Here is a 26,948-nt window from a genome sequence, read left to right on the forward strand (position 1 = left end):
TTGTAGATGTAGGGAATAGGTATGGATACTTGTGTTTCATTTCCTCTTTCGCTTCCAGGGGTAACCCATCCTAGTACCAGTTCCGCCCAAGCACGCTTAACTTTAGAGTTCTGATGGAATCCGGTGCGTTAGTGCTGGTATGATCGCATCCATCCCTTATGGGATCTCGTTTGAAGTTTAAGCGTTCCCATTTACATATGATAGCGTCAGTTAATTTTCTCTTATGCTTGAACTTCTCTTGTCCACTTCCCCCCTTTAGGGTGTATCCATGTCATTGTCTGTTTATTTCGAACTTTCCAAATGAATATGAGTCCTTTCCACCCTATTTAGTATACTGCGCTATTTTCATATCTTCCTTTACATCACATATACTTTAGGTTACCCCCGTACGAAACCTTAATACAATCATGAAGTGCTTAGAATCCTCAATATACAGTACCAACTCCAGTCTTGAACACTAGTACTTGAGTTATATCCTTAATGTAGCAGTACATTTAAAGCCACATTCCATTCTTCCTAATCAGTAATTAGCTTATCACCATTTATCCTGGTGTATCAACTCAGTCGGTGCCTTAATATGTCGTTCTATCCAGATCTTGGTGTCATCTCTAAATTATCCCTTAGTCTCACCAGTCTTTTCCAGATTCTTTTTCCATACCCATATTGACCTCCTCGTTACTATTACCATCACTTTAGTCATTAACTTATCTCTCAAGGTCAGCCTTACTCATAATTTAGTCAAATGTCAATCTTATTATGGACAAGGCATACTACAACCTTGTATCTCTTTCTCCTTTTATTTCTAGGAAAATTTGGGCAGAGTTTTCTCTATATTTCTTACTATCTCAATACCTGCACGCAGAAAATGCCAACAATACCTCACAGGGCCAACATATATATTCATATCATATCATACCGCAACCACACAGGGCGCCCAATATCAACAACAGTAAAAATGATGGACTTACCTCATATACCCAACTCAAACTGCACCTGTTACCCTGCCCTGTCTACTTTTCCTTTCATATTACAGTCTTGTACACCTTTATCACGTACCGTATCTAGCCCACTCGGGAACTCGATATTTCAAATACATCATCTATCATGATAGGCATATGCATATTATTAGCACTATGGAACGTATAGCCCAATCCATATATATAGCAAGCACATGCCGAGGAATGACAGCTCGATCCACATATCGTGTAATAATGCTGAGGAACAACGGCCTGATCCATATATCGTGTAATAATGCCGAGGAACGATGGCCCGATCTGTGTTTCATGTAATATTGCTGAGGTACGATGGCCCGATCCATATAACGTATAATAATGCTGAGGTATGACGACCCGAGCCATATATATCATAATGCATATACGTGTACGTAAAATTCTATAAAATATCAAACATCCCACATATATCATCATAAAGCATGTTTAAGAGCCCCTAGGTATAGGATCTTACACATCCGAACACTATTCAACCTATAGGAGGCTTAAGGGTCGTAGTTCTACTACTTTAAGGTCCGTATAATTCAGAAGTGGGTACAAGTTATGAGTTACGTCCAGAATCTATAAATGGAGCTATTTCCAATTCCGTGTTCTATAGTACCTATCGTCCAGTCTTTCTAGAAGTAGGAAAAGACAAGTTTTACATGTACCATTTCCTATCACATGGAAGACTTTGAAAAGTAATGACTCAACTTGTTACAGGAGTTTTAATCAGTAGGAAGTGAACAAGAGCCTTAACTCACACTCAGAGTTTTAAGAGTGGAATCAATTCAAGCTTCATATACATAATACTTACATCTAAGTCATGCCAAAAGAGAGGAAGAATAACTTTACATACACTACTTTTCAGCATATAGAATACTTGAGGAATGGAAGCTTAACTACTTTAAGAGTCTTAACATTCAACAGTGAACACGAATTATGAATCATGAATCATGTTCAGAACTCATGAATAGAGTTACCCCAAGCTTCATACACATATAATTTGTCACTTAAATCTAAGACATGCCCAAAAGAAAGAAAAGATAGGCTTTACATACCTCTTATCGATTGCTTTGAACGCGGCTTATCTCGTCGTCCTCTAAACCTATTTAACACGAAGGTAATACTAGTATTAACAATATTTCACTTTCCATATTTTAAGTCCAAAATCAAGCACCCATAGGACCCAACTCCTTATCGCCTTTCTCGACTAGTCTATTAACTAGTTAAGAAGTTAACAAAATTTGTGCAGCATCTCCTCTATAACTCGCCCTATCCTAACTTCCAATCACATCTTCAATTAGTACAGCCAACCAAAAACAACAATCAGCAGACAACACACAATTATACCACTTCAATATTAAACAAAACAAACTCCAAACAACTCGCTTAAAACTACGATACCAAAATAGGGTTTTTAATCTTTATTTCATAAAATCTTTAATCATACGCAACGGAGGGTCGTGCGGCTGCAACCAGAAGATACCACACCTCTTTCAGAATAATTTTAGGCACTGTAACACATCACCACACCCCCTACAGCCGCAGCACCACAAGCGCAACGCCGTACTCGACTTTAATTTAACTATAGCGACTCCAATTTAGTTTATTTCGAATGTCAAGCATCCCTATAAAATTTTCATATTTACAGCCACTTAAAAGACTTATAATACACTACATAACAACATCAAAAGCTCCAAATTGAAGGGAAAGACCTTACCTTATTCAAAACTTGTCAAAACTAGCCTCGGAAGTTCCTTAGCGCGGTGAAAATTAGCGGACTATTTGGGGATGTTTGTGTCACGTTTTTGCTGCCCCAAAAAGAAGTTTTTCATTATTAAACACCGCTATATCACCGTAGGATACCTTAAATAATGAAATCACGGAACAAAATCGGGCCTTACCTTAATTTTTCTTGGCAAACCCGTAGGTCCCTCTCTTGTTCTCTCAAGTTTTCCTTCAATTTTTCCAAGTGAAAGATGCTGAAAATGTGATGAATTAATCATCACTTAACATATATTTCCCCTTTTTGAAGGTGACACATGTCGTCCTCTAAGGGTGACATATGTCACAACCTTAGGCAGCCACGTCACCTCATGCAACCAATCACATGCTACCACGTGGTAATGTGGGACCCACCTCAAGTAGGTGTGTCACCTACTTGGTCCAATTCGGTGCATCACCTACTTAGTCAAAGTAGGTGCATCACCTGCTTACTTCTGAGTAAGTGATACGCCTCCTTCCGCCTCTCCTGTGAGTTCGTAATCTCGTCTTACTTTAGGAACCTATGTAATCCTTGCTACGTAAGCTCAACATGTACTCCAGTGGCTTATTTATGTAAGTCGTCCAAGTTGGTAGCTTACGTAAGTAAGTCGAGTCCTACAACTTGTTATTTTGGCCTCCAACTCGTTTCTAATCCTTATAGACCTATTTCCAACCTTCACTCTTAAGGGGCATCACATCCTCCCTTACTTAGAGTTATTTAATCATATTATAGATAATCTAGGTCACGGGAGAACTTTCAAGAAGCTTAAGAAAACGTTCTGAAACATAAAGGTACGGGGTATAACATCCTTCCCCCCTTTAGAACATTCATACTCGAATGTTAACTATCCTCATAAGGTCTTACGATTGCGTCAAGATTTCTCAGTATTGGTTGTCATCCAAAGGCCTCTTATTAACCCATATAGTCAATGTAAGAGGGTAGATTACCTGTAGGCATAGGGAACAGGTGATATCTATTTTCCATTTCTTCTTTCTAGTTCTTTTACCACACATCATATTGCACCCTTTACATGAACATGTGTAGGAGATTAAAGTAGCTCGGAAGATGCCTTAGCATCGTCATACTAGTCTGTACGTAAACCTGTATCATTTCTTACTTCCTTCATCTGATGTTAAGGCTCTATTATAGCTTTTGTCCTTAGTACTGATTGTACCTTAAAGGTTTTGCTTCAAACCATCTTATACCTTCCCTTAATGTATTCGAATATAGCAGTTACATGGCTACTACCAACTTCTTTTATCGATTAATTACCTAGTTTTACTCTTGGCAAACCGCCATTCGTAGGTTGCATCAATTGTTTTGAAAAGCTACATCCCCTATCTCAAAGGGTCTTATCATCTTTCACGGTGGAGTAATGTATCCACAATACTTCTTTATACCACAATTCCATGCAAGGCTAATGTATACATAATTCCATATCATCTCATATCACAGCTGCGCAGGGCTTCCTCGGAGGTTACCCATTCTAGTACTACTCTCGCCCAACCACGCTTAACTTCAGAGTTCTGATGGGATCTGGTGCGTTCGTACTGGTATGATTGCATCCTGCCCCATGGGGCGCATAGCTACCGAAGAAGACGATGACCCACCAGTTGATCCGGTAGACTAAGCTGCACCTCCTAAGTTACCCTTACATCCTCATTACACTGACCACATCCTATCTTCAGCCACTTGCTCACTAGGCTTTACTTATTTTCATAACGATCCTGCTTATATTCATATCACATCCTGTTCATATTCTACCCCATAGTATAACACTTCTTAACCTTTTTCACGATCCTTACCATGGGTTACTTACCCTTCTTAGTTAGTCTTATCCCTGTGTATTAATTCCATCGGTGCCTCAATATACTGTTCTATCCAAAACTACCAGTCTTTCTAGAAGTAAGAAAAGACAAACTTTACATATACCGATCCTTTGGAGCTCAAAATCATTAGAAAATATAGTATACCTCAAAATATAGCTCAAAACCTTATTTTTTAGAAATAAAATGTGAGTATGCCATGATAAGTTTTATGAACCAATACAACCCAATCAATAGTTACAAACAATCCAGCTCATGCATACAACCAGATAAAACCCCCTCCACATCTTATGGTACTAACCCTGTAGTCTAAGCTCATGGCCTTAGGCAAATAGTTGAATCCAAATGGAGAGCAACTATACATAGCACAAAGGTGGTAGACAACCAAAATGCAACAATCCAAACTTGTAAAAGCTAAGTTTCACATCACTTACGAGAAATCAAAGGATCTAAGTGACAACCAAGGCCAAAGTCACCCTAAACTAAGGTTCTGAGGCTAAAACACTAAGCGAACTAACCCGAAATGGCAAATAAATATTACTATGGATCAAGCATACCTAAAACCTAGTTCTAACATAATCCTAACCATTAAACTACTCAAATATATAGATAACAAACTAAGCCAAGTCTAAAATGGGTACACCATAATGTACCTTAAAGCCAAAACCGCACTCGAACCTCTATTCATGTGCTTTTCCCTTTTGAACAACCTTGGAATACTACCACCCTGTCAAGAACAGACTCACAAAATTAATATGTACATTTTGAAATTAAATATTATCAAATTAGGAGATAGGCATATTTAGGAGTAAAAAATTAGGAATTATGGGACATGCTCCATAACTCACGGAATTGACTCCAAAAATAGTTCCTAAATGCTACCCTAACCTTGTGTTCCAAGAAGGAACACAATTCAAAAAATAGAATCAACTCATAACCAACATGCACCTTCCTACCTAATTTGTTCATCAAAACCACTAAAATCATAGGGAAAAAGGACAATTTGCCTCACACGAAGCCTCGAAACCATGTTCTAATCACACAACTTGAATCCCCTAAAAACCACACAATTTATCTCTTGGAATCACTCAAATCACTCTTAAATTGAAAGATAAATCGTGTCTCAAAGTTTGTGTGAAATAACTGAAATTTCAGACTTAAAACAAGCCTCTAATATTGTAAAAGCAAACCTTAGTTGGTCTTTTAAGCGACCACCACAAAGAAGTAGGCCTTGCTTAAGCGAGGACCCTGTCGCTTATACGAGGGGCCGCTTTAGTGACCTGTTGTTGCTTTAACAACACACGCCAATGGGGACCTAGTCGCTTTAGCAACCTTCTGTCGACATTAGCAATAGTTTCTTAAGTGACAAGGATTCTCTTTTGCGATGCCACCAGACTCAGCTGGTATAAAATGGACTTGGCATGTCCAAATTCTAGAATGGGGTGCTCAGAATTCATTTGAAACCCCATGTTCACAAATGAGATATGATACCCTACTAAATTCGGTGTTCTGGGATCAATGGTGCATTCAAAATTTCTGTACGAGGTCTTTTTAATGAAAAGTGGGTCCCACACCTAAGTGTCATTTTGAGCCCAAATTGACAATGGGCCTCATGATTAGACCATATGCCTCGGGAAGCGAATGAAGGATTGTTCTAGACCAAAATCAACATTCTAGAGCTAACTACGCTGTCATAATTTCCAATCGAGTGAATTTTTCAAGAAAGATGACCAAACTCAAACTTTGGCCATAATATTAAAGTCAAAACGCATTATCGCACAAACATAAAATAAAAACCCCAAAACATGAACCAACACTTAAAATGACCCATCTAGAGCTGATGGAACTGGAGAAAATCGTCATCCAACCTCAAAATCTCTGAATAATGATTCAAGTCAACTCTTTCAAGCCTTATGCCTCACGATTGACCAAACTGCCTCAAAATTAAACTAAATACCTTGGGGAGCGTGCTATTCATCCCAATACCGCTTAAATTCTATAAGAAAGATACAGGAAGGGGAGAAATAGTAAAACATGTAGAAATAGAGAAATAACCTCTAGGGATATTACAGGTTCCCAAGTAAACATACACAATATTCATCAGAACTAAGTGGTTCTTTAGGAACAAGTCTGATGATCATGGGACAATTAAGGGAAACAAAGTAAGATTAGTGGTGTAAGGATACAATCAAGAAAAAAACATTGACTGTGATGATAAATTTTGTCTATTATCTAGAATGAAATAAATTAGAATACTCAAAGAATTTGTGACTCACATATAGTTCAGTCAACATAACATGGATGTCAAGAGTGCATTCTTGATTGGGCATCTATAAGAAGAAGTGTATGTATGAAAATCACTAGGATTAGAGAGCCATGAGCATCCTCAATATATGTGTTCAAAATTTTAATAAGGCTCTGTATGGGTTAAAAAATCCCTAAGAGCATGGTATGATTGACTATCTAAGAGCATGGTATGATTAAAAAATCCCTAAGAGCAATGTGGGACCCACCTCAAGTAGTTGTGTCACCTACTTTGTCCAATTCGGTGCATCACCTACTTAGTCAAAGTAGGTGCATCACCTGTTTGCTTATGAGTAGGTGATACGCCTCCTTCCGCCTCTCCTGTGGGTTCGTAATCTCGTCTTACTTTAGGAACCTATGTAATCCTTGCTACGTAAGCTCAACATTTACTCCAGTGGCTTATTTATGTAAGTCATCCAAGTTGGTAGCTTACGTAAGTAAGTCGAGTTCTACAACTTGTTATTTTGGCCTCCAACTCGTTTCTAATCCTTATAGACCTATTTCCAACCTTCACTCTTAAGGGACATCACATCCTCCCTTACTTAGAGTTATTTAATCATATTATAGATAATCTAGGTCACGGGAGATCTTTCAAGAAGCTTAAGAAGACGTTCTGAAACATAAAGGTACGGGGTATAACATCCTTCCCCCCTTTAGAACATTCGTACTTGAATGTTAACTAGCCTCATAAGGTCTTACGATTGCCTAAAGATTTCTCTGTATTGGTTGTCATCCAAAGGCCTCTTATTAACCCATATAGTCAATGTAAGAGGGTAGATTACCTGTAGGCATAGGGAACAGGTGATATCTATTTTCCATTTCTTCTTTCTAGTTCTTTTACCACACATTATATTGCACCCTTTACATGAACATGTGTAGGAGATTAAAGTAGCTCGGAAGATGACTTAGCATTGTCATACTAGTCTGTACGTAAACCTGTATCATTTCTTACTTCCTTCATCTGATGTTAAGGCTCTACTATAGCTTTTGTCCTTAGTACTGATTGTACCTTAAAGGTTTTGCTTCAAACCATCTTATACCTTCCCTTAATGTATTCGAATATAGCAGTTACATGGCTACTACCGACTTCTTTTATCGATTAATTACCTAGTTTTACTCTTGGCAAACCGCCATTCGTAGGTTGCATCAATTGTTTTGAAAAGCTACATCCCCTATCTCAAAGGGTCTTATCATCTTTCACGGTGTAGTAATGTATCCACAATACTTCTTTATACCACAATTCCATGCAAGGCTAATGTATACATAATTCCATATCATCTCATATCACAGCCGCACAGGGCTTCCTCGGAGGTTACCCATTCTAGTACTACTCTCGCCCAAGCACGCTTAACTTCAGAGTTCTGATGGGATCTGGTGCGTTAGTGCTGGTATGATTGCATCCTTCCCCATGGGGCACATAGCTACCGAAGAAGATGATGACCCAGCAGCTGATCCGATAGACTAAGCTGCACCTCCCAAGTTACCCTTATATCCTCATTACACGGACCACATCCTATCTTCAGCCACTTGCTCACTAGGCTTTACTTATTTTCATAACGATCCTCCTTATATTCACATCACATCCTGTTCATATTCTACCCCATAGTATAACACTTCTTAACCTTTTTCACAATCCTTACCATGGGTTACTTACCCTTCTTAGTTAGTCTTATCCCTGTGTATTAATTCCATCGGTGCCTCAATATACTGTTCTATCCAAAACTACCAGTCTTTCTAGAAGTACGAAAAGACAAACTTTACATATACCGATCCTTTGGAGCTCAAAATCATTAGAAAATATAGTATACCTCAAAATATAGCTCAAAACCTTATTTTTTAGAAATAAAATGCAAGTATGACATGATAATTTTTATGAACCAATACAACCCAATCAATAGTTACAAACAATCCAGCTCATGCATACAACCAGATAAAACCCCCTCCACATCTTATGGTACTAACCCTGTAGTCTAAGCTCATGGCCTTAGGCAAATAGTTGAATCCAAATGGAAAGCAACTATACATAGCACAAAGGTGGTAGACAACCAAAATGCAACAATCCAAACTTGTAAAAGCTAAGTTTCACATCACTTACGAGAAATCAAAGGATCTAAGTGACAACCAAGGCCAAAGTCACCCTAAACTAAGGTTCTGAGGCTAAAACACTAAGCGAACTAACCCGAAATGGCAAATAAATATTACTATGGATCAAGCATACCTAAAACATAGTCATAACATAATCCTAACCATTAAACTACTCAAATATATAGATAACAAACTAAGCCAAGTCTAAAATGGGTACACCATAATGTACCTTAAAGCCAAAACCGCACTCAAACCTCTATTCATGTGCTTTTCCCTTTTGAACAACCTTGGAATACTACCACCCTGTCAAGAACAGACTAACAAAATTAATATGTACATTTTGACATTAAATATTATCAAATTAGGAGATAGGCATATTTAGGAGTAAAAAATTAGGAATTATGGGACATGCTCCATAACTCACGGAATTGACTCCAAAAATAGTTCCTAAATGCTACCCTAACCTTGTGTTCCAAGAAGGAACACAATTCAAAAAATAGAATCAACTCATAACCAACATGCACCTTCCTACCTAATTTGTTCATCAAAACCACTAAAATCATAGGGAAAAAGGACAATTTGCCTCACACGAAGCCTCGAAACCATGTTCTAATCACACAACTTGAATCCCCTAAAAAACCACACAATTTATCTCTTGGAATCACTCAAATCACTCTTAAATTGAAAGATAAATCGTGTCTCAAAGTTTGTGTGAAATAACTGAAATTTCAGACTTAAAACAAGCCTCTGATATTGTAAAAGCAAACCTTAGTTGGTCTCTTAAGCGACCACCACAAAGAAGTAGGCCTTGCTTAAGCGAGTACCCTGTCGCTTATACGAGGGGCCGCTTTAGTGACCTATTGTTGCTTTAACAACACACGCCAATGGGGACCTAGTCGTTTTAACAACCTTCTGTCCACATTAGCAATAGTTTCTTAAGTGTCAAGGATTCTCTTTTGCGATGGCACCAGACTCAGCTGGTATAAAATGGACTTGGCATGTCCAAATTCTAGAATGGGGTGCTCAGAATTCATTTGAAACCCCATGTTCACAAATGAGATATGATACCCTACTAAATTCGGTGTTCTGGGATCAATGGTGCATTCAAAATTTCTGTACGAGGTCTTTTTAATGAAAAGTGGGTCCCACACCTAAGTGTCATTTTGAGCCCAAATTGACAATGGGCCTCATGATTAGACCATATGCCTCGGAAAGTGAATGAAGGATTGTTCTAGACCAAAATCAACATTCTAGAGCTAACTACACTGTCATAATTTCCAATCGAGTGAATTTTTCAACAAAGATGACCAAACTCAAACTTTGGCCATAATATTAAAGTCAGAACGCATTATCGTACAAACTTAAAATAAAAACCCCAAAACATGAACCAACACTTAAAATGACCCATCTAGAGCTGATGGAACTGGAGAAAATCATCATCCAACCTCAGAATCTCTGAATATTGATTCAAGTCAACTCTTTCAAGCCTTATGCCTCACGATTGACCAAACTGCCTCAAAACTAAACTAAATACCTTGGGGAGCGTGCTATTTATCCCAATACCACTTACATTCTACAAGAAAGATACAAGAAGGGGAGAAATAGTAAAACACGTAGAAATAGAGAAATGACCTCTAGGGATATTACAGGTTCCCAAGTAAACATACACAATATTCATCAGAACTAAGTGGTTCTTTAGGAACAAGTCTGGTGATCAGGGGACAATTAAGGGAAACAAAGTAAGATTAGTGGTGTAAGGATACAATCAAGAAAAAAACATTGACTGTGATGATAAATTTTGTCTATTATCTAGAATGAAATAAATTATAATACTCAAAGAATTTATGACTCACATATAGTTCAGTCAACATAACATGGATGTCAAGAGTGCATTCTTGATTGGGCATCTATAAGAAGAAGTGTATGTATGAAAATCACTAGGATTAGAGAGCCATGAGCATCCTCAATATATGTGTTCAAAAATTTAATAAGGCTTTGTATGGGTTAAAAAATCCCTAAGAGCATGGTATGATTGACTATCTACCTTTCTTCTAAATGATAGGTACACTTAAAGGAGATAGGAAACACACTTTTTAATAGGAAACAAGGGAAGAATTGGCTCATAGTACAAGTATATATTGATGACATCATCTTCAGAGCAACAAATGAAACCTTGTGGGATGACTTTTCAAATATGATGAGTAGTGAGTTTGAATCACCCATAGGCACGTCCATTCACTGATAAGTTTGTATTTTACCAACTTATTTAGCTTTAAAGCATGAGTTATTACTTCATTATTTTTTGCCAATACGAAGGATTTAATGCATTTGTTCTGTTATATGCAAACATTTTGCGGAAACCAAGATTAGGAGGGATTAGAACTAAAATAAATCTGTAGGACGACATACATTGAGTTTGCTACCACAATATGGTACCTGCGTCCCATAAGTGCTATGCACAAATGACAGAATTTTCCTACCTACACATATGTACGGCAAAATCCTCACTACATCTCATAGGTACCAACAAAAGAGGAGTGGAATGGAAATTTATTGAGGACAATTGGGCACTTGCATTCCGTATGTCCACACCAGCTTCCTGTAGGTTCAAGCACAAGTAAGCTGAGATAACTCCCAATGAAAAATCATTGTTGCTAAAATTCAAATTTTAAATTGATATTGTTGTTTATGATGAATGTAATTGAGAAATTCACTATTGGTATAACTTTTCATTCTCTCACTATGAGTAGCTAAAATCATTTCTAGGGGTGTGTGTGCATGATGAGTGTTTATATTTGTTTGAATAGTGATTAACTATTTTTAGAATTTATAATAATGGATGTTTGTATTGATTTGTTCAAGTTTTAATCTAAACATTCATGATAGAAAATATTAATTTGAACTCACTAATTTCACTTTTTCTTGAGAAAGGAAAGTAAAATTGGATAATAGTTTAATGGTGAGGACTTGAGATTTTAATTAAAGGATTAGAGCTAGAAATAGTCTAGTCCGATTAAACTCTCATTTAAAGGCTTGATATAGAGATAATATGTGCTCACTCAAGATGATTTTTAAATTATTGGTTATGTGGTATGGTTTTGGATTTTGAATGAACCCAAAACAAACACATTATTGGTTATAGGTTATGGTTTTGGGGTTTGAAAGAACCCAAAAGAAACACATTCATTGGATCAAATTTTTTTAAATGTAGTACAAATAATATATATCCATGTGGTGATTTCATTCTAAGATAATTAGTCAATATTTGTGAAATTGACATTCCATCGAATGCACAACCCTGGGTTCTCTAATCTTATTGAATCAATATTGTGCGATCTTTTGACATTGTAATCTGAATCGGTTAACTGATATCAAACAAACCCAGTTTTACATTTATTGTTGATACAATTTATAACGCTCAACTTCAGTTCCAAATTAAAAATGTAGGCGGTTGTATGAAAAATAATATCGAACATATGTGGTGGAGGTCGATACCCACAAGAAACAATGTAGGGGAGATTTAAGAGACGAATAACTATAAGGCATTTATGTGAATCATATAATGTATATAAATATTTTTTGGGGGGGGGGGGTTGGTAATAGAAAAATACGAAAACTAAACCAACAAAATAAAAGATAGGTTGATAAAATACCCTTTAAACCAAGGATAGTAATGCAATTTAGAAATGGAAATTCAATTCATGTTCATACGATCTATCACAAATAACCAAACATCATCTAAATAATCTTGAGTAAATTAACTGTGCCTTGGGATCTTGAGTGCTCACTTGTATCTCTAGATCAAAAATAAGTATTTCTTAACTAATTCTTTCAAACTTAACAAGTATACCAAAAATAAAAATAAATAATGGAAATACTAGGGTTATCCTATCTCTAGCTCAAATCCATAAGATAAGGATTTGATCTTATTTATACTATCTCAAGGTCTAGTCCCTTTATCAATCCTCAAATTGTTCTAATCAATATTTTCCACACTTCATCCTTTTTCTCAAGCAAGATCATGCTAAGTAGTCAAGTGATGAGTTGGTATTGTACCAACTAATTAAAATCATATTCATGAGTTATTGCTATGACGTTTTAATGCTAATAGAGAGGATCTTACGCCCTAGTTCTCTTATATGCAGACATTTCCTGAAAAAACAAAGTTTGAAGATTTAGATCTTAAACTCACTAAAACCCATAGGTGAAGGAACCAGCGTCCTAGATAAGTCAATCAGCGTCTCACCGGCCAAACGTTAGCTTGACTAGAAAGGCATAGCCTCTAGCACCACCTAGCAATTGGCGCAAAACAAATGTTGATCGATATTATGATAATATTGTTACACCCCACACTCTTGAGCTCGGAATATCTCTTAAGTTCCTTAGACATTATTATGTGAGCCGGATAAGATACGACACTATCAAACGACTTTAAGGAAAGGCAAATGTGATACCCCATAGTAGAGAAGGTTGGAAATAAATTCATAAGAATCCGAACGGAATTGGAGGCCAAGTAATGAGTCATGGGACTCGATTTACCTACATAAGCTACTAACTTAGAAGTCTTACATACTCAAGCTATTTGAGTACATACCAAGCTTATGTAGCACGGATTACATAGGCTCTTAAAATAGGATGAGATTACGAACCCACGATGAAGAGGAGAGTATGATATGTGGCAGCCAATGGAGGAGAAACACATGGTATCACCTCAATCAAGTAGGTGATGCACCTACTTAGGGTCAAGTAGGTGATGCAGCAGCTTGAGGGTGGACCCCACTGCCACATGGCAGCCCCTAATAGGCTGCATAGATGCGGTGGTCCAATCACGGATGGACACGTGTCACCCTAAGGGGATGACATGTGTCACCTCCAAGTAATCCCATATATATACATGTTACATGACTCTTAAGGTCATTTTTATCCAGAAAACTTCAGTAGCAACAAAAAAAACCTAAGTCTAGAGAGAAAAAGAGGACGGCTTGGAGAAAAAAATAGGTGAGTCCCAATTTTGTTCCCTAAATTAGTTATACAGCATATACCACGATGATATGGAGGTATTATAAATATAAAATCATGTCTTGGTGCAGCCAAAATGGACAGAAAATAGTCCACGCAACTTCCAGCACGCTAAAGAGGTTTCCGAGGCGCAATTTTGGCTAGTTTTGGCCAATTTCGGGTAAGGTAAGATTTCTCCTTTAAATTTGGACTTTATAGGGTTGTTATGAAGTGTATTAAGTACCTTTTATACTTCTAGAAGTATAAAAAAGTCATGGAGGTGCTCAGCGAAAGAAACAATCAAAATTGAAGTCGTCGTAGTTAAATTGTAGTCGAAATGAGCCGTTGTGTGTGTGGAGGCTGCTGCTGGTTTTGTGATGTGGGTTGTAGGGTCTAAATGTTTCCTAAAAGAGGTGGGGGATCTGATGTTTGCATTTACAGGATTCCCGCTTCATACAGTTAAAGGTTTTGCAAATTGGAAACTAGAAACCCTATTTTGGTTGGGTAAATTCGAATGAGTTGTTTGGAGTTTATGTTGTATATTGTTGATATGAATTTCTTAAAAATATGCTGAAGGTTGTTGTTTTTGGTTGGCTGTAGGTATGAGTAGTATAATTGGAAATTCGAATAGAGCAAATTATAGGAACTAGTCAAGAAGGCGAGCGAGGAAATGAATGCTGTGAATACTCGTAGGTAATATAAGATGCTGGAAAAGTCTAAGGTGGTTGATATTCGTATTTCTTCCATGTTAAATAGGTTTGGAGGATGACGATGTGAACGCGATTAATAGAAGTCCGTAAAAGGTATGTGAAGCTACCCTTTCTTCTCTTTTGGCATGTCTTAGATGTAAGTGTTATGTATGTGAAATTGGGTGTTATTCCATTCGTAAAGCTCCGAGTATATTTCATAATTCTTATCCACTTCATGATGGTGGAACTTCTGTAATAGTCAAGCTATTTCCTTTTTAAGGTTTGTTTTATATGATAAAATGTAATGTATGTAAAGCCTATTCTTTCTTTTCTTTTGGCATGTTTTCAAGTTAAGTAGTGAATGATTTGAGCTTGAGGATAAATCTACTCATAAATGTCAAGCGTAATTCACGACCTTTATTTACTTTTTAATGAAAGCACTCTTACAGTAATTGAACCAGGACCTATCAAGCCTTCCATACGTTAAGAAGTGAGGAGTGCATAAAGTCTATCTTTCTTTTCTGTTGGCATATCTCAGTCCTAAGTGGATTGTGTATATAATGTGGGAATAATTCCATTCATAGAACCCTGAGTATGATTCATCAATCTTATTCACTTCTCGATATTAGAACTCCTGCGATAGTTGAGTTATGGACTTGTAAGTCTTCTACCTAACAAAAAGTAGTACACCTGAAACCTATCCCTTCCTTCTTTTGAAACAGTAGAATGTAAGTGAAGTGATATATGGTATGAGTTATAGGTGATCTCATTTATAGGTTTCGAGTATAAATCATGACTTGTACTCCCTTCTTGAGGTTAGGATTCTTAAAATGGTGAAACTCCTGTTCCTCGTCCCTTCTATTGGCTGAGTAATGATTGAATGTGTAAACTCTTATACCTAGAGACTCTTCGACATATGTTATGATGATATTCGGGAGATGGTTGTTACGTTACCAGGTTTTATGTGCACGTATATGCATTATTATATGTATAGGAATCGGGCCGTACATTCCTCGGCACTAACGTGTTATATGTTTAGGAATCAGGCCGTACGTTCCTCGGCACTAACGTGTTATATGTATAGGGATCCGGCCAAACGTTCCTCGGCACTAACATATTATATATATGGATTGGGATGAATGTTCCTCAGAACTAATATGTTATATGTGTAGGGATCGGGTCGAACGTTCCTCGGCACTAACCTATCATATCTATATAGATCGGGCTATACATCCCATAGCGCTAATAGTATGCATATGCCTACGATGATAAAATATTGCATTTGTAATATCGGGTCCCCAAGCGGGCCAGATATGGTATGTCATAATGATATAGATGACCTTAATTTGTAAGGTGCAGGTACAACACTCTGTTAAATTTTATACTTGTCCCCTGCACCCCACGGTAACTGTAATTTCCTTATGATGTTTTATCCCCTACTTCTGTTTCAGATATGCTTTAGGATATGTTATGTTATGTTTTACATACTCAGTACATATGTCATACTGACCCCTTTCCTCAGAGGGCTGCATTCATGCCCGCAGGTATAGGTACACAGTTTGGAGATTCACCAGCATAGGAGTCCCACTCAGTGGTCCAGAGGTTCTCCATTGTGCTGGAGCCTAATTTTGGGTACTAAACCTTGATGTATATATTCCTTTTGTTCACGGGTACGGCGGGGGCCCTATCCCGCTGTATATTACTGTTCTTACTCTCAGAGGTCTGTGGATATGTATAGTTATGCTCATATGACTTATGATTTGGGCATTCCCGAAGTCGTAACAGTCGTGTCGGCTAGCAAGTGTATGTATTATGGAGCAACCCTATATGTTATGATAGCCTTGTCGGCTACATTACGAGTCGAGCAAGACACGAATTTACTTATAGTTGGTAGGGTTACACGTGCGTATCCAATTTGGGCACCCATCGTGGCTTACAGGGTTTGGTTGTGACAGATATAAATTATCACAACCCAACCCCGTAGGTCGTGATTGGAGTCTGACCTAGACCTCCCGTATATATATCTATCAGTTGTGATCACATCGAATTATAAATATGCAATGCATATAAATCAAGTGTAGTCAAATCAGACTAAAAATAACACAATGCCACGCATAAGAGCACTATTGGGCGATAATATTTTCGTATATTTGTATCATCTTTCATTTGCATCATAGCATAAAAGGGCACACAAGCCAACAAGGATGAAATAACATAATAACATATATTAAACATCATATAGACCCAACTGAAACAAGCTGACACATACAACCCACATATACATGTCTGCAGACCTCTAATAATATTAATGACATATATGGTGGGACAAGGCCCCCACTGTACCCCTGAATAACAAAACAATACTATACATCAATGACTAGTGCCAAAAACTAGGCTCTGATATAATGGAGTCTCTTCCAGCTGAGCTGAGCGGAATCCTAAGCTGACAGACTCCCAAAACCTGTACTTGTACATACGGACATGAAACGCAGCCCCCCGAGAAAAGAGGATCAGTACGATATATATATTGAGTATATAAAAAATAACACAATATGAGTAGAGGCATATCTGAAATAGAGAAGTAGGAGATAAAATATCATATAAGGAATCTATACTTGTACTTTGTGATTTATAAAAGACATGCATGCTTAAATTTTTAATATAGCCGGCCCTATCAGGGATATAGTGAATCATATCTGTAGAACCATCACCTCCTTATTACAACACATCATCACATATATACATACATACCCGACCTTCTAGTGAGGGCCCGATAGACAATGCAGTAGAATTATGAACGAATCCAATAACCGACTCGGGACTCGGAGAAGAAGTGTTATAGTATATACGAGTAGAGTAGTGAGAAACAAAACACAGTTTAAATCGTTATCTAAGACTCAATGAAGTCCTCAAGCGAACCATTATTTGGAGATCAGGGGAGGAAGTATCTGACGTATACCCTCTAACTGTCACTAAGGACTAAATAAAAAGGAGTTTTGGAAATCTTAGACACATAACAGTGTGAAATATCATATAGAAGTCTTAGCATTAATTATCTCAGTCTTTAGGAAAAAGAAGGTCTCTGTCTAATCAATCACTATACAGAGATAAGACTCGAGGAATAGGGGCTTAACTATTTTAAGAGTCTTATCATTCAGAAGTGAATACGAATTATGAATCATGAATCATGTTCAGAGCTCATGAATAGAGTTACCCCAAGCTTCATACACATATCATTGGTCACTAAAATCTAAGACATGCCCAAAAGAAAGGAAGGATAGGCTTTACATACTTATGTCAAAAACATGCCAAGAGAAAGCTTCACATACCTATTTTGGGTTACTTCTTATCCCGTTCGTCTCATTGTTCTTTGAACCTAAGTAATATGAAAGAAACACGAGTATTAACAACCCTTTTCATTCCAGCACCTTATGCTACACATGAGTATTCATAGAACTCAACCCCTTATTTGCCTTCTCGATTAGTTCCTGAATTAGCTAAGGCGTTAACGAAAATTGGGCAGCACCTCCCCTATAATGTGCCTTATCCAAATTCCCAATTTCACTTCTAATACCTATAGAAAACCAACAACAACTAACTTCAGCATATGTTTAAGCAATTCACATCAACAATATACAACATAAACTCCAAACGACTTGCTCGAAACTACAATACCAAAATAAGGTTTCTAGTGTCTGTTTTGCAAAACTTTTAACCGTACGAAAAAGGGGGTCATGTGGATGTAACCAGAAGCTCCTAAACCTCCTTTATAACACTTTTAGGCCCTTCAACACACTACCACATGACCAGCAGCTGCCCCCATAAGCACAATGCCTCATTTCGACTATAATTTAACTATAACGATTCCAATTTAGTTTATTTCGAACGTTGAGCATTAACATGACTTTATTGAACTTACATAAGTATAAAAAGCGTATAATACACTTCATAACGACCCCATGAAGTCTAAATTTAAAGGAGAAGCGTTACCTTACCCGAAATTTGCCAAAATTGCGCCTCAAAAACCTTTTTAACATGCTAAAAGTAGTGGACTATTTGTAGCTCATCCTTGCTACCACAAAATGGATTTTTACATTTGAAAATATCTCTTTATCATCGTCATATACCCTAAATAATTAATTCATGAAATGAAATTGGGACTTACCTATTTTTTCTCTCTAAGCCGCCACTAGTTTCTCTCTAGACTTAAGGTTTGTTTTCTTTGTTTTGCTGTAGATTTAAGTGTAGGAACTGAAGTATATGTTACATATACACACATATATATGGTCCCAAGAGGTGAAATGTGTCATACCCTAAGGGGGACATGTGTCCAGCCCTTATTGGGCCACCTTGTCCATGCAAGCAAAGTGGGGCTTCCACGTGGCAGTGGAGCCCACCTTCCCCAAGCAGATTGGTCACCTACTTGATCCCAAGCAGGTGGGTCACCTTCTTGGTTGAGGTTCTGCCATGTGTCACACCTTCATTGGCTGCCACATGTCATCTTCTCCTCCTCCTCGTGGATTCGTAATCTTATTTTATTTTAAGAGCCTATGTAATCCGTGCTACATAAGCTTGGTACGTACTCAAGTAGCTTTGTTATATAGGACTTCTAAGTTAGTAGCTTATGTGGGTAAATCGAGTCCTATGACTCATCACCTGGCTTCTAATTTCGGATTCTTATGACTCTATTTCCAACCTTCTCTACTATAGGGTATCACATTCTCCCCTTCTTAGAGTCATTTGATAGTGTCGTAGTGTATCCGACTCACATGATAATGTCTAAGGAACTTAAGAGACATTCCGAATTTAAAAGTGTGGGGTGTAACATAAACACAAGACCAATTAAAGAAAAGAGGGATGAAGCAGCACCGCAATTGGCGCTATGCAATTTTGGAATGACATTCCGCCTGTCACACTCAAGTCACCTCTAGAAGCTCAAGGGCAAATATATACTTAAATAATAAAGTTCTTCCTTTGAAATTTTTCAAGGATAGAATATGGATTTGTTTATTTATGTACTATTATCTCATTCTCAGTTGGGAATAGAATGGCGAGTTTACTTTTTTGGATAATTTGGTAGTAATCAAAAGTAGATAAGAACTTCTTTGCTTTCTACTTGAAAAATTCCAGATTTGTACCTTTTATATAAATTTTTGCTATCATTTTTGTTGAAATTGAGTTTTCGTATATAAGAATAGTCTCTATTTCTTTATTTATTAGTAGGTTAATATGTAACTAGGGGTGTGTATGCATGATGTGGGTGTAAAAACCAGGGTTTTGATTAATTAGTGTTAAAATTAGTTATTATGCATGGATGTGTTATTGTCATGAAGTTTTAATCTAATAATAAATAGTTGCAAACATTGGCTGGACTTTTTAACACTATTTTATCTTGAAAAAGCAAAATAGAGTTGGATAACATCATTAGTGACTCCAATTAACGTCAACTTACAGAGCTTGCTTGATCCTTGCCTAACATTCTTGTAATTACGATTGAAAATAAAATAAGGGGTTTGGTGAATAATGCGGACAATCTAAGCAAAGGGTTGACGCGGTATAGGATGCAATTAACACTCTCTAAACCTACATGATTGATCTATAAGGGAAATCTCCAGTGGGGGTACGTCACATGTCTATGTTGGCAAAAATAATAAGGGCCTTGAAGAACACACTTAGGACAATAGATCACTTGATGAGGAGTGTGGGAATCTCATAGGTGGAGATTCACAAAGAAGAAGCAGATGTACAATGTTTCATGGAGGCATCACTGAGGTCAGCTCACTCCCAAGGAGGTAGAGGGTAGTCTAATGTGTCATTCAAGCAGAAACATGATAACGTGGATGATGAAGATGACGAGGAAGTGATTCAGAGAATGTTTTTCCCCCATTTAACCTTATTATACTATTATTTGGGACAATGCTAAATTTTAGTTGGGCGTTCTTATTTTGTCATTGTTGATCTTATTTCTTTATGTGGTTTTGATGTCGAAGTTGTGGATAATTTGTATTATGTCCTACTGAATTTGTGATGGTTGGTCCATCCTAGCCAGTTAAGTATGAGTGTATAGATAGTTTTCGTGAAGCAGTTGTGAAGGAATGTTTTCCTTAAAATTGGTATTAAATATATAGTCTTGACTGATATTCATTCCCCCACTTTACCAATCTTTATGTAGTGAGCATCTTGGCTTCTAGTTCGGAATGCATAGTAAAGATAGATTTAGGAGTTGCACCATTCCCAAACATCACACACTACCACGTTACCCTTTTTCTGCTGCTTAGTAGTATATTTGTTTAACCAATACATGTGCCATTCTCCACTGTGTGTGTTGAGTATTTGCCCATGTTTATCTAGGTTCCAATAACTTCATAATTATCCAGCAAGCTTCTTGTGGTATTTTCATAGTTCGAATGTTCTGACCTTTGATGTAAAATTCATGGATATAGCTGGTCCATATTTTATCAGCTTTATCTGTATGTTCCCAATGAGTCTTTTCTCCATAATTGCAAAATGATAATGTTTAATCCCCAAGCGGATTTAGGTCTACATATTCTCTCCTATACCACCAGTGCTTTTCTATATAATCTCATTGGTGCCTCACCATCCATTGCTTCTACAGAATGGTTCTACTATCTTCACCACTTTATTTGGAAGTAAGAATATCTAGGACCGCAAAGATTATAATCTAAATATCACGGTTTGTATCAATTTTAATCTCCCTGCATGTGATACGTTCTTTGCAGTCCTGAGGATATTCTCTACTTTACAATGTGCATTTTTTTTCTATTGAGATTATCTTGAGTCAAACATCCTTCGTAGAGTATTTTTCAAGGCAAACAAATCACCTTTTACTACTTTGCTGATTAAATTATTGATTTGTGTTCTAAACTTAAGTTATTAGCTATCCGGCATTCTGTTACTAATTGGCCTGAATTTCTTTTTAAATGGATGAAGAATTTGAAGATTAAAGAACATGATGTTGAAGAATTATGGAGTTAGCAAAAGAAAATATTATATTTTTATTTTTAGTGCAAAGACATTTTTTGTACCTATGCTCTAATTTAATTTTTCTCAATTTTAGTATTTTGATGTCGAACATGTACATTTTATGATATTATGAATATATATATTTTTTATGATATGATTTTGAACATGTATATGCTTTTACATATATTGAGTTGAACATGGATATGTTTTTACATATATATTGTTTCGAACATATAAGTTTTGGAGTTATTAAATTAATGTGATGTTTCAATTATTTGTTAACAAGAAAATTTTATATCAAATTTTTGATTGCGTGTGAAAAGAAAATGAAATGATACTACTTTGGAACTATTAGGAAAAAACTAAAATCTTATATTAATGTCACGACCCGATTTCTCAGATCGTGATGGCATCTACAACACTCACCCGTAGGTAAGCCTAGCCCTTAATCTTTAGCTCGAAACTAGAGGTGACATGATACCAAATGAACTAGAAAATAAATAATAATACGAAGAGATAAGACAACTAAAATAAACCCCAAGAAACCACCCCAAGACCTGACATCAGTCGGTAATCGAGCATCTAAATCAAATACGAATACAAGGCTATTTAAAATACAAAATAGGTATTGACTATCTTTGAAAGAAAGTAAAGACTAGTCCTAATATGACATAGATGGAAATTGTCAACTCAGAACGCCATGAAATTACTAAATCTCCAAACCAATAATTGCTCCGTACTTGTCCAAATCAACAGTAAAAATCCATACTATGAACTGCTGGGGGTAGAAGTGTAGTATGAGTACAAAATGAATGGCACTCAGTAGGCATAGGGTGACTGAGCTACACAGATAATGTAAATAGAAATAAGATATAATCAGGTAAATACTGAACGAGTAACAAATAAGGCATTATCATAATATTGTCAGGAAATAAGACAAGGAGATTGGAGACATAGATAAAGGATTAGAATCAAAGAATGCACCTAAAAATCAATCCAACAATCGATTATTAGGAAGAAGTCATCATACGAGTCTTCTAAACAAGAATATAGTGCTATGAGACAACTTTAACCACGTAATCACCTAGGAACTAATCTGATTGAACCTAGCAGGAAGTACCAACAACAATCTAACTCAAATATCACCTAGACAAACTATAAATATAACAAAAGATAAGTACACGTAAGATCAAATAATAAATGACTGGACGCTCAAACTCCTGAAAGGCACAAGCAATGACAAACATACCCCTACCCCTATAAAACTGAGGGACCACACCATACAAGTATGTTGGTATCAGTTCGGCTTTTTGCTTGGTCACTAGCAGACCTTTACTATATCTTCTTTGGTTATATCCTTTTGCTTTTGCCTTCTTATGTTATTAATTATTTCATTAGATTTAAATTTTCCTTCCACTTGTCTTGGCTTTGGCTTGCCTACTTGGGGGTTATGGTAGGCGCCATCATGACCCAGATTTGGATTGTGACAGAGTGGTATCAGAACTTAGGTGCAACGGTCTCAGTTTACAGTTGCAAGTATCTAGAAGAATCCCACAAAGGCTTACGATGACGTCCGTATCCAATATTTGAAAGGCTATAGGACATTGTTAGGAATTAATTCACTATTCCCTTTTCTGATCGTGCGCTAATGATGATGAACACCTGTAAATCAAAAAATTGTTTTACTCTTTCTTATATGGAGAGGATGAGATCTAGTTTTGGTGGATGAGGACCCCCTGCGCCTACAGATAGAGCCCCAGCTCAGGATAGAGGTTAAGATCAAAATAGAGGTTGTGGTAGAGCGTTGGCCAAAACACTAGTGCCGAAGCCAAACATAGAGGTTGAGTAGTATGAATCTCAACCATTGGAGCAGCCTCCAGCCCAGCCTACACCCAGTTTTGTGGCTACACTAGTGTTATAGATACTCTGGCTCGGATCCTCAGCTTCATAGAGGGTATGTATCGGGCAGGGACCCTACCTAGTACTTCAGTCGGACCTCAGGTTCGGGAGGAGCCTCAAACATTAGGGCAGGCAGAGGTATAGTATGATACGACCCTAGTTCTATAGTCTACTTCTAAAGCTCCTCATCCGGTGATTCAGCCTATTCCTACGGTTGTTCAGAACGTGAAAGCTAGGTTGGTTATGATAGTGGAAGAGAAGAAGATATTAGTGAGGTTTATCAGATTGGTCCCTCCCAGGTTCTTTGGTGCCACAAAGGAGGATGCCCATGTGTTTTTGATTAGTTGGTAGGAGAGGTTGCATAAACTCAGATTGGTGGAGTCTTACGGGGTCAATTACAGTGCTTTCCTGCTTGATAGACCAGCAAAGAAGTGGTGGAATCTTATCTTATCTATAGACCCACGAGATCACCGCCCATGCCATAGACTCTATTATCCAAGGACTTCTTAGAGAAGTATGTGACCCGTAGCTTAGAGGAAAGATTGAGAGATGAGTTTACATCACTAGTATAGGGATCGATGATGGTCATAGAGTATGAGTCTCGATTACATGAGCTCTTTAGGCATGCAACCATGATTATAATGATAAAGGAGGAGCGGGTACATCAATTTGTTAGAGGGTTATCTGTTCCCTTGAGGTTGGCTATAGATAAGATGGTTGTAGTGGGTAGTTGTTTATTGCAAGTAGTAGACCATGCCTGTACTATTGAGTCTATACATCATAAGGCCTAGAGAGGCAGCAACAAGTGTCCTCCTTGTCAGGGCAGTTTCAGTGGGAACCAGTCACACGATAGGGGTTCTTTTGGTAGAGGCCATCCATAGCGATATCAACCCAGTAGACTAGTACACGAAACCTTATAGCTTACTGATGGTTGATCAGCAGGTGCTTGCAATCAGAGCGGCCAAATTTTGGGTCATTCTTCTTGGGGTCAAACTTCTAGGTATTCGGCCGTACTGTCCATTCAGGCTCAGCTGGGACATCACAGGGTGGTTTATTCAGAGGACCGTGCTATGAGTGTTATGTGATCGATCATTGTTCTAGTGGGTGTCCTACTATTAGCCACCACAGGCGCAAAATACGGCAGGTTTAGTAGGTTCAGGCCCCAAGAGCCTAAGTTTAGCCACTAAGAGAGATTGTGCAGGGTGGTGGAGATGAGTCTCAAGGTACTTAAGGGGTCTCCAAGCAGGCCGGACAAGTGGTAGAGGTGGACGTATTCATATGTATTCCTTTCCAGGTAGACCAAAGCTGGAGACATCATATGCCGTCATCACAAGTACGATCTTTGCCTCTCAGCAACCTGCCTATGCTTTATTTGATCTGAGGTCTACTTACTCATATTTGTCTGCTAGTTATGCAACTCGATGGGATTATTTATGTGAGCCATTGCATGTGCCTATGTGTGTAGCTACCCCCATAAGTGATTATTTACTAGTGGACCAAGTGTATCAATTTTGTGTGGTGACTATTGTGAGTTATGATACTAGAGAAGATTTTATTGTTCAAGATACAGTAGACTTTGATTTGATTCTAGGCATGGACTAGTTGTTTGCTCTACAATTTTGGATTTCCTTTCCAACACCGTTACTTTGTGTATGCTTGGCATCCCTTCGGATGTATGGTTAGGTGCATTTTGCCATGTGCCGTGTGGTGTGATTTTCTTCCTCAGGGCTCAGTAGTTACTAGGTAGGGGTGTATATCCTATCTTGCTTATGTCTATGACACTAGTGCTGACAATCTTGTTGACACTCTTTCTGTTGATTCAATTCCATCGGTCTGAGAGTTCCTTGATATATTTCCTACCGATCTGCCTTGTTTCCCTCATGAGAGAAACATTGATTTTGGTAATGATGGTGATCCGGATACATAACCAATCTCTATTCTACCATATCGGATGACTGCAGTTGAGTTGAGGAAGATTAATGTGCAACTTCAGGACCTCTTGAGTGAGTGGTTTATCAGGCCCAGTATGTCTACTTGGGGTGCTCCTATTCTGTTCATGAAGAAGAATGATGGTACCATGCCTATGTATATTGATTATATACAGCTGAATAATGTGACCATGAAGAATAGGTACCTGATGTCGAGGATTGATGATTTATTTGCCTATTTTTTCTAAGATAGATGTCACGCCTCGAGAGGGTACCCTAGACGTGGCCGGCACTCGAAAGCCATTTCTGGCCTTCAAGCAAACCACTTTGTCCAGTCACACTTTCATTCAATCACATTTTATCGTCGAAAGACTCTATTATAAGAATACTATTCATAATTTAGGGCCAAATGCCAAACAAATACACAATCAATAACTAGATAGGATAGAACTAGTAACAACGGAGAATTCAACACTTCCACACTCTAGACTATGAAGCCTCTTTTAATAATCTAGGAGGTGCCAATGACAAGTCCATGGCTACCAACAATCAAAATAAAGGGAATAAAACAAAGATATAAAAATAATCTCGGTATCCTCTGGAAATTGAGGGGGGACTCACCAACTAGCTGGAAGTGGGGAGATCTTCAACGATGCGTCAATTGATGATCTCTAGTACATGTCTCTACATCATGAAATGATGCAGGCCAAATGGCATCAGTACATGGAATGTACAAGTATGTAAAATGGCCGAATGAAAAAACATCAGAAAGAATCAAACCAACTCGAAATCTCAACTCAGAAAGAAAAACAACTCAATCAAGTGTCCTAAGTCTAAATAGGAATATGGTTTAGACGGGACCATTCACATACAATTCAACCCAATCCGACTCAGAGTACTATCAAGACCTATATGGGAGTTTCTTTTATCCGACAACCATTACTTATGAGCCAATGATAGTACAACAAATTGACGTTGTTACCGAGTCCATTTATACTTTGCCAGGGTATGAACGAATCAACCAATCATGGATACAATCCAACCAAGTCCTATAATGTCAGGATAATAATTTTAAGTAAGCATCCATCTTTAATGGTTCCATCCCCTACAACATTTGGCAATGTAGTTTTTGGATTTGAGTTATTACTTACTCTTACCCAATTCGGGGATCCCTGTGGTTAGACTAACTGGCCGAGAAGGCTAGTGAGGTTCTTGCTATGGTGAAGTGAAAGATCTTTTGATACTCATCCTAAGACTCATTGCTCATAAAACTCCATCCAATCAACTCAATCAAATCATATCGACAAGTCTCATTTATAACCTTGTCAACTTATCAACTCTATCACAATCAAACCTCTCCCAATGATACTATCCGATCATTCCCAATCATATCTTTCAAGAGTATATTAAATATGCATTTATAACAACATACAAACCTATCCAATCATTCCTCTATTTATTTAACAAATCTTTTGGGA

General features: G+C 37.5%; 2 pseudogenes; both read right to left on the reverse strand.

Annotated features, from left to right (window-relative positions):
• Positions 1 to 4,203: 4,203 nt before the first annotated feature.
• On the reverse strand, positions 4,204 to 4,324 carry LOC129904726 (5S ribosomal RNA; annotated as a pseudogene).
• A 3,847-nt stretch (positions 4,325 to 8,171) lies between these two features.
• On the reverse strand, positions 8,172 to 8,289 carry LOC129904772 (5S ribosomal RNA; annotated as a pseudogene).
• Between the last annotated feature and the right edge of the window lie 18,659 nt (positions 8,290 to 26,948).

Source organism: Solanum dulcamara, chromosome 1 (assembly GCF_947179165.1).
Source record: "Solanum dulcamara chromosome 1, daSolDulc1.2, whole genome shotgun sequence".
Taxonomy (NCBI): Eukaryota; Viridiplantae; Streptophyta; class Magnoliopsida; order Solanales; family Solanaceae; genus Solanum; species Solanum dulcamara.